Source organism: Coturnix japonica, chromosome 9 (assembly GCF_054131305.1).
Source record: "Coturnix japonica strain WE chromosome 9, WE-NBRP24, whole genome shotgun sequence".
Lineage (NCBI taxonomy): Eukaryota > Metazoa > Chordata > Aves > Galliformes > Phasianidae > Coturnix > Coturnix japonica.
The window spans coordinates 21,445,286-21,461,863 of record NC_140671.1 but is presented as its reverse complement, the minus strand read 5'-3'; the positions used below and the strand labels follow the sequence as shown (position 1 = coordinate 21,461,863).

The 16,578-nt window shown below is 44.5% G+C and overlaps 1 long non-coding RNA gene across 1 annotated transcript; it reads right to left on the bottom strand.

Annotated features, from left to right (window-relative positions):
- Window positions 1-12,347: 12,347 nt before the first annotated feature.
- On the bottom strand, window positions 12,348-15,035 carry LOC146759818 (uncharacterized). Its single transcript, XR_014932050.1, has 3 exons — window positions 13,983-15,035; window positions 12,832-12,924; window positions 12,348-12,594 (listed from the first exon to the last, which is right to left on the bottom strand). It is a non-coding gene; the product is annotated as an uncharacterized LOC146759818 (long non-coding RNA).
- Window positions 15,036-16,578: the final 1,543 nt, after the last annotated feature.

Genomic DNA, 16,578 nt, shown 5'->3' with positions numbered 1-16,578 from the left:
GATCCAAGAATGTGGTGGAAAATCTTTTTCACCTTTGTTTCGTCTATTCTTTCACTGTTTCTCCCCTCGATCTCTTCCCATTTGTTTCCATCACCTCCAGGGATAATGACTCCACCACCTTCATGGACAGCCTGTTCCAATGCCTCATCACTATTTTAGAGGAGAAATTTTTCTTAATATCCAACCTGAACTTCCCCAGGTGCAACTTAAGACCATTACCTCTCATTCTATCACTAGTTACCTGGGAGAAGAGCCCAACTCCCACCTGGCTACAACGTCCACTCAGGTCACTGTAGAGAGAAATGAGGTCTCTCCTGAGTAGCCTTCTCCAGACAGAACAATACCCCAGTTCCCACAGACATTCCCCATAAGACCTGTGCTCCAAATCCTTCACAGCTTTGTTGCCCTTCTCCGGATGTGCTCCAGGGCCTCAACATCTCTCTTGTAGTGAGGGGCCCAAAGCCAAACACAGTATTTGAGGTGAGGCCTCATCAGAGAGACGATCACTCCCCTACTCCTGCTGGCAACGCTAGTTCTGATACAAGCTGGGATGCCATTTGCCTTCTTGGCCACCTGGAGACACTGCTGGCTCACGTTCAGCCAGCTGTTGACTAGCACTTCCAGATCATTTTCTTCCTTACAGCTTGCCAGCCATACTGCCCCAAGCCTGTAGCACTGCATGGGGCTGTTGTGAGCAAAATTGGTCTCAATGAACGTCATACAACTGGCCTGAGCCCATCAATCCACGTGGTGACCAATGCATATGGTGAAGTAAATCAAATACAAGTAAAACGCTACCTGTGTTTATTTCACTTACAACTTCCAAGCTGATTTCATTACAAAAAAAATACATAATGAATCTTACAATTCCTGGAATATACTGGGCAATGCATGCAAAGCAGAAAAAAGGAAACAACCCAAGAAACAGACGTGCTTCATTTTATAACAAGACTTACTTGTGAAATGCTCACCCCTCACCTCTTCACACCACAGTTACTTACCAGGCCCTCCCTTGTCACCTGAACTCACTAGACATACGCCCAATGTGTTGCCGCACAAAAACTCTTCTGGTGCCAGCCCTGTGCTCAGAGGAAGGGCAGCTCTGTAGTTCCTCATTGCTACTGGCCTGGGAGGCTCTGAAACGTGATACGGTGACAGGGAGAATCCAAACCGTGAGTAGCAGCAATTTGGTCAGTGAATACGTTTTGGTCCTTCAGCAGATTCAGAATTAACTCACTGATTTCAGCAGTTTGAAAGCTGCTCTCAGTTCCAGCAGTTGTCTGCTGATGTTAAATGCACTCACACGCTAAGCTCATCTGAAAACAGCAGCGGCAGGAAAGCAGAACAAAACACAGAACGTGGAGAAGAGATCCAATAGCTTATGAACAGGTATTTACAACAGCTCCTCGAACATGGTACCCCCCAAGCACCTGCAGCACTGCTGGGTATGTCTCCACCAACACATACATGCACCACCACAGCAACAGTAACTACAGCTGCAGCTCAGAGGCTCGCTGCCTTGGGATGCGACTCCAAACAAATGATGTGCTGTAGGCACCCAAGAGTAAGCAAGCAGGTGGCCTAATTTACTACTTTGAAACACCATTTTCTGAAATGGTTGATATAAAGAAATAAAAGCCAATAGCCAACAGAACTCAGGCTCCTTCCATCCCCCACATTACCCGGTGCCAGCTCTGGCGCAGCAGGCTGCTCTCCTTACTAGCTGAATTTGTTAATCTGGCAAAAAGCGCATGTTTCTCTGCTGGACTAATGAGTTCAGCTGGCGCAGTGCAACGAAAATGGCTCAGGAGAAAGAGAAATATCGGGCAGCAGGACAAGATAAAGAAGCAGCAAGACCTTCCTTTGAGCAAATATCCACAGATACACAACCATGGACAGCCGTACCAGGCCTGCTTCAAACCAACTCAGCCAGAATTTCACCTTCAGCTTGCAACAGCTCACTATTTAGTTACAGTGGTGATAATGCAAAAGCAAGGACAGAAATGGAAATGTGACATGGTTGTCTCCTGCAGCAGCACAGATGCAGAATGGCTCCGAACTCGCCGTGCTCTTTTCCTTTAGGGAGTGGTTTCAATCTGGATGTAGGACAGCAGAGTTTGATATTTCATTTAGAAAACAGACAATAAAACTTATGACTTAATAAGAACAATATGTTACAGGAATGTCATCAATTATACGACAGTGGAAAAAAACAACTATTTAAGGCAACTGGACTAGTACAACTTTACTTCCAAAGACCACGAAGAAGGGTTTACGCTTTCAGATGCCAGTACTTCCTTCTTATAGTGATAAACGAGCCTTTCTTAGTCCAGCTCTAGAATGAACACCCAGGGACACTGGTGCTGTTCTGCATTCTGGCACTGCCTGCAGATTTCCAGCAGGAAGACGACAGCCCATCATCATCACTTCCATCCGAGTGCAAAAAGCCAGTGTATGGTGTGCTCCTGTATGTAAACCAGCATGTAACTATAGCTTAAATCCTAGTGACACCACGGATGCCCCGTCCTTGGAGGTGTTCAAGACCAGGTTGGACGGGGCCCTGGGCAACATATTTCTGGCCACGTGCCTTCTCCACAGTACATCTGACAGAATCAAGAGCATCTCTCAAACGTAAGTGGATCTCTAAATACCATTATCTTACCACTACCAAACAAAAAAGATTGTCACTGCACAGAGATTTACTCAGTGGCTGTAGATAACAGCATACAGTTCTACAAATCTGTATGTATTCTGCAGCTTTGCATACTATCACAGTGAATACTTAAGGCTGATGTTACAGCAGCTGTGATATTAGAATGACCACATGCCCGGTGCAGATGAAGAGTTTTAATCTTTGGTTGATACCTTAGAGACAAGCAGAGGTAGAGCACTAAGAGGGGAAGGAGCCACGAGACCCAGTTCACACAGAAAAGAGTTTGTCTCAAAGCAGAGCTACAGCTTCAAAGCAAAGTCAGCTATTTTTTCAGGACACACTTGCACAACTCCTTCCAACAGCAGCGTTATGGAGACAAAAATAAACAGCCTTACCAAGGAGAAAGAAAATTTTCTGCTGGCACAGGTATTTGCAAAGCAAGCATGTGTGTTAAAACTGTAGCTTTAAGCCTAGTTCCAGAGGTATAAATGTTAACAAACACATTTTTTTCTGCAACAAAAGTAGAGATTATCATGAGCCTATGCTTACTTTAAAAAAGATCACAGAATCACAGAGTTGAAGGGGTTGGAAGGGACCTCTAGAGATCATCGAGTCCAACCCCCCTGCCAAAGCAGGTTCCCTACACCACGTCGCACAGCTCGGCGTCCAGGCGGGTCTTGAATATCTCCAGAGAAGGAGACTCCACCACCTCCCTGGGCAGCCTGTTCCAGTGCTCCGTCACCCTCACCGTAAAGAAGTTATTGCACACATTCGTGCAGAACTTCCTATGCTGTAGTTTCAACCCATTACCCCTAGTCCTATCCCCATGCACTAGATGGCAATCACAACCATGCCAAGCACGCACAGAGACACTATAATTAAATGCCAAGTGCAATTAGAAGATGAGTTACAGAATCTCAAAAGGAACTGCCGCCCTGAAAACGTCAGTGCTACCGTCAGTGCTACCGCCCCACCACAATAGCTTTAGTGCTGTGCCACTTCCTAGACAGCAGAAAAATGACTTCAGGTCTTCTCTTGTCGAAAGAAGGGGAATATATCTGTATTCCCTCCAATAACAACAAAGAAAAGCAAACGTTATAGTTGAGAGGATCTTTTAATTAATGAGTGTTTTTTGTAAAATAATCTAGAATACCACTATGACAAACACTGCATCAGCAAGTTGCAAAATGACTTACGCTTCAGGCAGTCAAACAAGCCAGTTCCTGCTCGCCTTGGCCCCATTTTCAGATGACCCATCTGCCTTGGCTTTAAAGGGCTCTGTAATCTTCCAGTCCCTTTCACTAACAGAGGTGAGGGAGTAACAGCCTGAAGTGGTGACGCATAGAAGTGAGTACGAAGCTTATGCAGACCAGGATGTCATTGGTGTCCTTGGCCACACTGATGGCTCATGTTCATCTGCCCATTGACTAACACCTCCAGTTCCTTTTCTGCTGGACAGCTTTACAGCCACACTTTCCCCAACCTGTACCACTGCATGGGGTTGTTATACCCCAACAAAACAAGGTTCCTGTCAGCCCACTACTGTCTAGAAACACTGCAGCCTTGCCCTTCAGCATTCGGACATTGCCCCCTTAAGTTTGCTGTCACCCAGGAGCCAGCTGGGGGTGCATGCCCTTCTCTTGTCCCTGTTGCTTCCTAAAGACCTAAAACAGAATTAGTCCAAATATCAACCCCCAGGAGATTCTTAACAATTGGCTGTCAGTGTCCCTCAGCAGCACAGATCACAACCCTTTAAGGCCAATGGTCAGCTAGTCTGGCCCAACCACGTGGCAGTCTACTTGATGAGCATGTATTTCACCAATCTGTCTACACAAATAATAGAGAAGACCATGCTGAGGTCCTTGCTGATCTCTGGGTGAGCCATGCTGACTGAGCCAGCCATCCATCCTGCTTATGTTAAATTTGTTACACAGTGCTGCCGTAGCAGTCATGCTGATCCAAAATAGCTCCGCTCAAACTTCTTCAGGTAAGCAGAAGAAATGTGGTGCTCTACCCTCAGTCTTCTGAATCAGCAGCTCAGTTCCCACACAGCAGGGAAGCAAGAAGCAATGCTAATTACCGACTGGAGGAATAAACAACACGGAGGAAATGATGAGCCGCTGGCAAATGAAGGCCATGTCAGTGTCCCAGCTAAGGGACCATTCTTTCATCTACTTTAAAATCTTCTGTCTGAAGACACCGCTCACTAAGATTGCTCTCCTCCAACACTTAGCCCCCAAGGCTGTCGTGAAAACACTTTGCAAGACAGAAATCAAAATATTCATAAAATGGGACAGCAATCAGATTCTACTGCTTGTCGTACCACTGACAGCACTGCCAGCTTCAGTGAGGGAAAACTGTCAGCATCTCAGCTAAGGTCTTCCCAACCAGGATACGACGCCGCTCCAAAGCCAAGTATTAGATTTAAACACCTGTTTTGCTAATACAATTTGATATTGTTGGAACAGAGACGAAACATCATTTAAGGATGATGATTCAATTAGTTCTGGAAGTTCACAAACATTGAGCCCGATGTGCTCACCTGCTACTAAATCAAAACCAGCAGAGAGACATACAAGTGTAAACACAACCACTTCAGCACACTTTGCGGTATAATCCTATTGGTAAGAATGAAACCGATAGCCATACTTGCTTAGCTCTCCATGGACATTCTTAATAGATTAAGTATTTTTATAGATTAAGATTTTCCCTCCTAAGATTTACAAGAACTAACTTACATTACTCAACAGGATATTCTAGGAACTTTCTGCATGATTTCAAGATCTCATCCCCAAATAAACCCAGCAGTTTATAAAACTCCTGCCCACTGCTTGCAGGCACTGCACACCACGGAAATCCCAGACATAAATCAAGTGCGAGTTTATAACTGGCCCATGTTCATTACAGAATCTAGTGATAATGCAATGATTCAGGCATTGCTGCAGACAGTGGAAGTTCCCAATCCCATAACTACTCTGTCCTTACGTGACATCGCATGTGACACTAAACTTCATCCATCCAATCAGAGCTGCTTTACAATCAGGACACACAGAAAATGCACCTCTCATCTTTCTGGTATCATCCCAAGGACGTCAGAATCAGACTGATCACAAATATGTAGCAACTCCTGCTGGTTTCTTCCACGCTAATCAGTACATCTACACAAAACAGCAAAGCTAAACCTAAAACTAACAATAAGAACACAGAGATATCATATAGATATTTAATAAGTTAATAATGTCAACAGATATCCCATTAACACACCCACCCTAGTAATTGCAGTCATCATCCTACTTAAATGACCAGGACAACCCAGCATTTAAAGCACTTCCAGCCACATCCAGGAGATGAAACCCACATGCCAGGAACAACAGGTCCCTTGCTGTACCATACTGAGCCCTCAGAGCAAATACATGACTTTAGGCCAAGTGTCCACACTCTTCAGGTAGTGCTGAATGAGGATGGATGTTTCAGCACGAGGCAGCTGACTGAACAGGTCGTTTGCCAAGTATGGCGTTACCAAAAGTCAACACAAACAGCATGGAGCTGTCGTCATTCAGCCACTAGGAAAACCCAGTTGCTGAGAGGAACTCCTAAATGTTACCTGCAGAATGCCTCACCTAGAAATACAGAAGGGCCCTTTTGGCTCTGAGGACTGCCAACCAGGAATCATTCACAGTGGAAGAGTCTGTATCCCCTTTACTTAGTAAGGCTGCTACTTCTCATTTGTTTGATAACAAAGCCAATGACGGTGCCCTTTGTTGTAAGGCAGGAGGGAAAGCACCATGGTTTAAGTTCCTTCACTTCTGGGACAATCAGCATCCCTATCTCCATCCCCCAGGACAGCACATGAATTGCAAGTCACCAGCATTCTTCTCCAGACTGCATCTGCTCACCTTTCCTATTACGGCTGATTTTAAAAAGGCACTAGACTTTAAAACAAACAAATAAAAGCATAATGAAGCATGGTTCGAAAGATTAATCATCAAGCATATGGGCAGGAAATACTAGGCTTTGGATGCTTGCTGCAGGAACATCTAATGTAAAATGAGTAACAAGTTCTGAAACCCTGGACCAGAGCCTGCACACCTCCATTCTTGGAGGGCAGCATTTTCTTACATATCCTCTTTCTGGCTCAGTGAATCACGCTTTCTTTTTCTGGATAGCAGCACAGCTTCAACCAGGAGAGCTGAAGCTAACGCGCAGCTTGACGGCTGGGATATCTGCCTGCAAAGTGGAAGATGTGGGTTGATTGCTCCAGGCAAAAAAAGGAAACTGAAGCGGGGTCTACCACATTTTGAACAAACGCTATAACTAATAGCCTTTAAAAAGCATCAGCACCTCCTCTTGCAAACGCCTTCCTAAGCTGTCACTGTGTTTTGTAGAAGACTGACTGCAGCATATATTGGAGACGATTGGAGAATTCCCACCTGACTAAAATCCCCAAGAACAACAGTTAAATTACAACACCCAGAAAGTAGATGGTGATGAGCTTGGCATCCCGCTAATCATCCCCCTAATCATCCCCATACAAGTGGGGAAAAAAGAAGGAATTGGATTTCCCAGAGATTCAAAGCTGCCTGCTATACTGCCCAGAGTGCCCAGTCACCCTCAGAGCTTGACAGTAAGAGACCAAGGGTTTTTGGGGCCACTATTTTGACCGTGAGCATCTCAAGCAGGTCTACTCAAGTGAATCTACTTAATGATAAAAGCTGGAAGGGGAATGATCAGAATCAGGTATGACTTCAAGATAAAATTGCGCTGATCGCTTTCGAGTCCTCCTGAATTCATCACTGAGACTAATAAATCACAGATCCCCTGTGGAGAGCAAACCTTATATTGAAAACAGGAACAAATGTTCATTAATTTCAATTTCAACTTTGTTGTCAGTTAGCTACCTACCTAGAGCTCATTCTTTTATGTAATATGAGTTTACACTACTCATACGGTTAAAAAGCTATTCACTATAATAAGAGCATCTCTCAGTCCATCATTTACTAACCCACTACAGCTTCCCGTTCCAACAAGCTACTCTTGATCTAGTCTACACGTTGGCTCTGCAGCACCCACTACCAGGGCAGAACCCACAGACATAGAATCACAGAATCATAGAATGGCCCGGGTTGAAAAGGACCACAATGATCATGTAGTTTCAACCCCCCTGCTATGTGCATCCAGCCTGGCCTTGAATGCCTCCAGGGATGGGGCATCCACAGCCTCCTTGGGCAACCTGTTCCAGTGTGGCACAAACCCTCTGCGTGAAAAACTTCCTCCTAATATCTAACCTAAACCTCCCCTGTCTCAGTTTAAAACCATTCCCCTTTATCCTATCGCTATCCACCCTTGTAAACAGCCATTAAACATCCATCTCTCAGCACAGGTTTATGCTTAAACAAACCTACTGAGAAATTCCTCTAGATATCAGACAACAGCAGAGCTAGGAAGCCACCTCTGCCGATTACTTTAAACACAAGCATGAAGCTTATCAGACGCACTATCAGTGCAGGAAATACACAGCAACTTCAACACTGATTCAGTCAGAGCTTTCAGCACTGTCAGCGCGGCGATGCTCCACACAAAGTGCTGCCAGCCTCACGTGGACAGCATCGCTCAGTCAATGGAGCACGCGAGACTCAGCGCTCCTTTAAAGAACAGGACGCTGATCGGGCACAACCATACGAAGCCAGCGGGCACTGGGCACCCACAGGCACTGGGTACCAACATACTCCCCTCCCGCTCCTCGGGCCGCTCAGAGGGGCTGTAACCTCCCGGCCTTTGTTCCCCACACCCTCCATTCCCGGGCCGCACGCGGAGCGCGGGGCGGGTGAAGATGAGGGAAGGGCCGCTCCCGTCCCCGCTCCCTCCCGCCGGGCGGTGAGGCCTTTTCCCCGCCGGTCCCGCCGCCGGCACCAAGGGGAACAAAAGGGGCCGCCCTCCCGCCCCTCACCCGCCGCCTCGCACGTGGGGACCGAGAGAGGGTCGGCCCCGCTCCGCCGCTCCTCACCTGCCTGCTCCTGCAGTACGGAGGATTCGCGGTGCCCAGGTGGTACCGCCGGGTCCGGATCTTGCCGCCGCCGCCGGCGCCGGCTCCTCCTCCCGCTCCTCCGCCGCCACCCGAGGCCATGCTGGGATGCAGCCCCTCAGCTGCCCTCCTTTCCGCCGGGCTGCTCCCTCGCTCTGCGCCTTCACCGCCCGCCAAGCCACGCGCCGCGTGGCCTGGAAGGCCCCTGTCGGCCTGCCCCTGCTCCTCCCCTCCGCCCCACTCTCCAAAGCTCCGCTCCGCCGGCCTTTCCGCTCCGCCTCTCCTCAGCCGGGCGCGCCTCAACCCCGAGCCCCGCTGCCTCGCGACCTTCGCCCGCTGCCGCCTCGCGCTCTGGGCGCCGGCCGGCCCCGCGCTGCCCGCCCGCCCGCTTGCCCCTACCCCACTCCGGGCTCCGGCTCCGACCAACCACACCAAGCTGCCCGCTTGTCACCAGGAAGCGCCGAAGCGTCAGCAACCACGACGGACCGGCATGCACAGCGAACACGGGTGGAGGCGGGGCTGCGTGGGAAAGCACGGCGAGAACGTGGGCGAGTGGGCTGCAAACACGCAGAAATGGAAGCGCCTCAGAAAACGCGTCCGGCACGGGACTCGGCCTGAAGTGCGCCTTTCCCCTGTGAAGTGGGAAGGAATAGAACGTTCGATTGTGCCATCGTGTTGCCGTGGTGTTGGAAGGGCAACGGTGCAGCTCTACCGCCCGTTTAGAACGCTGCTTTGGGGAGTGGGCACAGCAGGGAGGCACGGCGCCTACAGTGCACAGAATTCAACACAGAATCAACAAGGTTGGAAAAGACCTTCTTATAGGTCTTTTCCAACCATTCCCAATACTTCCCAGCTAAATCATATTCCTCAACACCACATCCAAACGTTTCTTGAACACTCTCATGGTCGGTGACTCCACCACCTCCCTGGGCAGTGCATTCCAATGCCTGACTACCCTTTATGAGAAGTAATATTTCCTAATGTCCAGCCTGAATCTCCCCTGGCACAGCAGAGGAAGCAGAGGAAGCACTCAAACGTGCTTCCTCGTGCACAGAACACGCTCAAAGTTGTGTGGAATAGAATGTTGCATAGAATATCTTCATGTGGAAGGGACACAGAAGGTGACTGAGGCCATCACAGGGAGCCCTTGGATTGCTCGCAGCCCTCCCACCTTTCCCCAGTAAAAGTCCACACAAAGTGAGCACTGAAGGAACTGCTGCAGGAGTCTCAGTCCAAAGCTTTGCAATAAATCCTCGCTTGTAGTTGCATGCTTTTTTGTTGCTGTCATTTTAAACCCCCCTCCGGTGTTTTCAGAGCCATCCTCCAGGATCTGTTAGCTCTCAGTTCTCGTGTACTGCCATACAAAGCACTTTTGAAACCCCTGGTGAGCAGAATTACACCCTGCACTTTCAGAGCTTCCCCCCCACACACACTGTCAATACACGTTGAGCAGCAGCAGGATAGCTCCTATCAACACCCTCCCTGCAGAACATGGAAGGCCTCATCTTTAGTCAATAGTCAAGAACACGACTATCATGCTCAACTCTAATTTCCTCTGTAAATTCAAACGCTGCTTTATTTATTTCACTTCCGTTTTTCTCCTTTAGAACAATTTCTAAACAAGTGACAGGCCTTGAATGACACTCACGACTCCGAAATATCTGCAGGTGTAGTCAGTGCCCATTAACACGTGTCACTTCAGTTAATTGTTGCTAAAAGTGAGCCGAAACAAAAAAAAAAAAAAAAAAAAAGGCAAATATATATATGCATCCAGCAGAATGATAGTGATCATCGCCATTTGATCAGTCTTCCCTGTGAGTCATATCTGCACGTTACTTTGAGGTAGCGCTAGAAAGAAGCGGTTGGTCCAGAGCATCCCTGCAAAAAGAAACATTCATGGCTTAAGTACCATTTACTATTCATGCATCCTCTTAAGAACCCTTTAACCTTTCTCCATAGCTGTTTTTTCCTCTCTCATTGACTTAGAGATTAATAGTAGCCCCTCAAACCTTCCTGATCAGAGAAGAGATAGGAAACACCCCACTATTATTCTTGAAGAAACTAGCAGGTTTTGTGTAAAGGTACCCCCTGCTGCAGCTGTATCCAATGGAAAGAGTTTACAAAACCATTACTGGATACTCCTATAGGAAACCTCAAACAATGGGGTGGCCACAGACTTTTTCTCTGAGGCTCACATGCTTTGGTCATAGGCCACAACTGCACCAGACTAAGTGAAATCACATACACATAAAGTGGCAAACCTTGTAAGCTTTTGAAGCTGTAACACTGCCATCCAAATTCAAGAGGCCTACACCTACTGTCTTGAGTTTCTCCCCTTCAACAACTCCATATATACACACAAGCAAGTTATTTCCCTCTAGATTCTCTCTGCTTTATCTCTCACCTCTAGCTCAAGTCATGCTCCTGTTACTAAATCCCCTCAACCTAATCCTTTAAAGATCACCAGCTCACACAAGGGAATGGCCCAACAAATTCCTGTGCCCAGCTCCAGTGCTTCTCTGCTTTAGAGAGAGCCAGCTGCAATTGCTGAAACTGATGCCCCTACCCCACCTCCATATATGTATACCTACATCACACATAGTAGTAGGGAACTGCCTCACCTGGCATTAGCAGCTTCCACAGCTACTGCCACAGCAATTTCTGCTCTTAGAATATTCTGTTTCCAACCTGACCTATTTATCATTATATATATTGTGAAGTAACAAGTAATCCAATACACAGAGGGTTAACTAGATCCAAGGCCTAGAAAATCATTGATACCTTCCAAGATGAGTAGTTTAAAGGCACAAGATTGCTAGCTCAAAGCTAAGTTTTCCTCCCTTCTCTCACCTGCTTTGAATACAGTCATCACTTAAGGTTTTGTAACTTCATAACTAAAACACCTAGTCATCAGGAATACCACAGAAATAATCAAGGACAGGCAGGAAATTAAAGCACTGTTATTAGGATATTTGTGTTTATGGTTGCCTCCTTTAAGTCAACAAGTTATCTCCAATAATTTCTAGGTTGAAAAGCATATTGTATACATACGTATACAATATGTATATTGTAAATGTACAAAGTGTGAGCTGAGAAGTCTAACACTAAGGAGGGTAAGCAAAAGCTGAATGCTGAGGCTGAGATTGACAGCGGGGATCATCCTTAGTCCACAGAACTTTTACAGCTATGGCAGCTGAAGCCTGCACTTCTGTATGCTTAAAATATCAGATTTATAAACCAATTTGAACTGACTTTCACATTAATAATGGTGCCAGACTCCTGCAGGAGGAAGGGAACACAAGGATTTTCATGACAAAACCCAGGAACAATCTCCCACCTTATGCTGTTACGCTAAACAAGTAGTCTACAAGTGAGTGTTAGGTTTTGCCAGTGTCCTAACACACTCATATAAAAATAAAGATGAATGAGATATCTTTACTACCCCAATTAAATGCCATAAGCCAGAAGAGAACGTCCTACACATACATAAGAGTGAAGTCCCTTGCTGGCAGGTTTGCAGGTTTGTTTCTTTAGAAACAAGAGTAAACAAAAACATCTTTCGTGGCACAATCCAACAAGAACAGAACACATCCACTTCTGCCACAAACAACAACTTCCAACCTTCATGAATCTAAGAATCTTTAACATTCAGCCCACTTTGCAACTTTTAGTTACACTTTATAAAGCAGATCTGTCACTGAAAAAAGGACTGTGGAAGCCCAACACTGTCTGCAATTGCTAACATGCTCAGAAAGGACAGATTTAGTATTTGATACCCAAAAAAAGAAAACCTGCACTTCAGAACTGAAATGCTAAAGTTGCAGTTACCACAGGTAAGTAAGGATGTCACTGGTGTATCGCTGGATCCAGAACGCTTTGCCGATTTTACAACAGGAACACTAAAGGTAAACCCAGTCTGCTACAAAAAAGAAAGGTTTTTCAGAGTCAGAAACCTAAGAAACTTTAATGAAATTCACACACAAGCACAGATCTGAAAGCAAGTCTCCAAATTTTTTGCTATACATACTGGATGATTAATTATAAGGCAGAAAGCCACATAATTGTTTTCCCCACTAGCACAGCCACCTCTGTCTTAATGGTCCGCAATACTCTACTAAATGTCTGATAAAAAGTTGAGCTTTTTCATTTTACTTACAGACAATGGAGGTAGCACTTCTGCCTCAGTAGATTTCACAATTGGAGATGAAAATCTGAACACAGGACTGCCAACGTTACTTGTTGGTTGTACCTGTATTTTCAAAAGAATGAAAGGTTTATATCTAAGAGCAGCAACTACCTGAATTCAGAATGCAACACAAGTTTTGCAGTGAAGTTCAGAAATCTGGTGTTTTAGTTATTTCTAATCCACAGATTAGAGGAATAATAAAACAAAATGAAGTCTGCGAGTGAGTCTACAAGACATCATCTTTAAAACCAAATCACACAAACCAAGAGAAAAAGATGAGATGCTAATTAGGTCTAAATAGATGGAAAAGCAGGAAATTGAAGACATCTCTAAACTCAGCTCTACTAAAGAACTTCCTCAACAGGTTAAAGCAGATATTTGCTTCAAAAAATGCAAAACTATTTCAAGTATTCTAGAACAATTAATGTTTTTTCCTATATAGTAATATTCCAATTATTGCACCCTAGGCTCATTCTATGCAAGGCTTGAATGATCACCTTATGCTACCTCTAATTCAGTAACTTCATATCATGGCATAACCATAGTAGGCAGTTACTCACTCCCTCAAACATACTCCCATTATTCCCCCTTCCCTCCTGGCCCCATGTTTAGTGCCAAGCATGATGCTATCGGTATGGCTCATCCCTTTGGTCACACGGGACCGAGCCCTCTTCCAGCCCTTGTGCACCACAGCCTTCTTGTTGCCAGGGCTGCCTGAGAAGCAGAAATGGCCTTGATGCTGCGTAAGCACTACACAACAACAGCTGAACACCGGTCTGTTATCAACACTGTTTTCATCACAGACTGGCAACTTTTCATAGCTACTATAAAGAAAATTAACTCTATCTCTGACAAAATCACTATGACGAACTTGGCATAAAATCCCACCTCCCCAAAATTCCATAGTGTTTGAACAGTTATCTTTAACCAGACATTTGCAAGTCTAAGACTGACAATCAAAAAACTGCATTTTTCTCTCCAAACTGCAATACAACTCTGACTTACTCAACTCAGTATGAACTAACACCAGTTAATTTCATGAGCACCACAGAAGTTAACTTGCAAAAGAGCAGATACAGACTCATACAGGAAAGCATTTATAGCATACAACATAGATTCACCTTGTTCATCACTGATGTTGAAACAGTGCTTGGTGACGACGAGACAGTAGTGCTAGTCAGAAAACTAAAGTTGAATGGAGCCAGAGATGCAGTACTGATGGGTAGGGATATTTTTGGGAGTACCGGTTCCTCCACTTCCTAGAGTTGTAAAGTAAAATTTTTCTCTTTTACAAAACATGCTACTTTCTCATCCTGCTCCGCTCTGATTCGCTACAACAGCGAATTTGGAACAAATATAACATTTAAAGTATTGTGTACTGAACCCACACAACAAAACACAAAATATCTACAAAGAAAACTACAGATGAAAGAACATTTACTCTGGTAAATCCAGCCTATACCACATGTAAGGATGCAAATCATATATCAGTACATCTTAAAAACAACAGCGTTTGTTCTTGCCTTTTAAGCTATTTGATAACCAAGACTGAATGAGTTAGGGTTTAAATGAGAACTGCCAATCTAATCACAGACTGCACAGAAGCACCAAGATCTAAATAGAAATGAATGACTAAGCAGAGGGATAAATTGGTACTACAGACATTCAAGCGTATCCTACGACTTACAAGTGTTTCACTATTATGGTCTGAAAAGTTAATGGAACTTAGCTATTTTTATCTGCATCACTATTTTATTTGAATTACATAAACATACTCCATTGTTTATGATTTCTTTATATTGCATCAGCTAAAAGACCAACATAAAGACTGACACTAAAGATACAGTCATAGGCAGCTCAGATAACATCCAATCAGAAAAATAATCTTGAATATTTGTGGCTACAGTTTGATAAAATAGATCTTTTCCCCTTAAAACAGGAAAAAAAACCTTTCACTACAAGTTCAGTAAGTATCAGCAATCCTAAGTCATCATTAGCAGACATGCAGAACACCATTTTCTAATTCTCTTTTGGACTCCTGGCCCGTACAAGACTTAAACAGGAAAGAATAAATTCAATAAACTTTGTTTACATACTTGACACTTGTTTCAAGTATCGCTGCATTATAGAAACCATACAAACCTCCACCAAAACATTCCTACTCTTTGGATACCTTGAAAATTGTAATACCAGGCAGAGGAGAGATGTGGTTAAGCAGATAAATCAGCATATTCTTTCATATAATTTAAACTATAGAAATGAAATTGCAGTGAAATTCATGGCTTCCATAGCAGTTGTTACAAGATTTCCTCTTCTTGTATGGTATTCATGGGAAAAAGAAAGAAAGAAAAAAAAAAAAATAGTGTGTTATTAAAAGCAATGGGAGATTTAGTTGAGCAGTGAAAATATTTAGTTCAGCATCTTGTTATGCTACACACTATTTTTGAGTTCCCTCTAATCATTTCCTATGGTGGAACATGATGAAGAACTGGGCCCCCTACTTAACATATTTCCCATTGCTACCAAGGTAAAAGGTCGCCAATACACAGGAATGTTCACCTAACAACATGAGTCATGCAAATATCATCCTTTACCTGAAGGCAAATTCCTGCCCCTTAATATTTAAATCCCATCTAGCTTTCACTGATTTCTAAACATCACATCCTTCAAATATTCAGAACACACTGAGGGACAAAAAGTCCCTCTCTTTTTTCCTTCCCCTGTCTAATAGGATTTTTCACTTATTTTACCAAAGCAAAATGTTGGCAGAGAAAAAAAAGTCAATTAAAACAAGTTCCCTCCTTTGGCAAAGATGTTCACACTAAAGACAGAGCTGAAGACAGCCACTACTATATCTGACTTTAGAGACCTCAACTCTACTGAGACATCTTGTCTAGTACATGGTGCATTTAATGCATAATAGCAGTATATAATGCACTCAAGCTCACTAACCAAGGGACCATGTAAAATCCACTCTCCTCCACCCTTAGCTAACAACTATTCAGTAAGGATAGAGTAATTCTTAAATCTGCATTCTCCTCCAACTTTGTCATGGCCGTAGTTGATGCCACTGTCTCCTTGGAATTCACAGCTCAAAAATTTCTCTTTAAGACTGGTGCCCTTTCTCTCTCTTCTGAAGAAATGAGACAAGTAGGTTTGATTATTTGTTTTTAAATCGCTGCCAAGTGGTACAACTTTTCAGATGACCTTCTTGGAACAGGACCAATATGGGAAGTAGGTTCAGAGCCTTGCCAGGGTAGTCTGCTCTTAGACAGGTGAGGGAGAGCAACGAATGACTTGAATTCCAAAGAAATATTCCATTTACCTATATTTGTCCCCAGAAGCTCTGTTCTTGTTCTGACACTGTTAGAAACAAACAATAATACAGCCACAGAAGCCTGCTGGCATAAACACATCAGATGGAGAGCAGAATCAAGCCCACTGAATCTTTTATTGCAGTCACTGAGATGATACAGCTACATGGCAGTGCTATAGCTATCAGCTGCAACAAAGCTACCTGGAACACAGTCATTTTTCATAAAACATTCTCTATCCAAACAGTGGAAGAAAATAGGAACAAAGAACCATTTCTTCCAGATCAGCAGAACTTCGCTTCTACCAGGTCTGAACCACAGTGCAAGTCTGCTTTCACAGACACAAAGGTTAGTCCACAAAATACTAGTCCAGTTTCTAAGGCAGAGACAAAGCTTGCAGTGG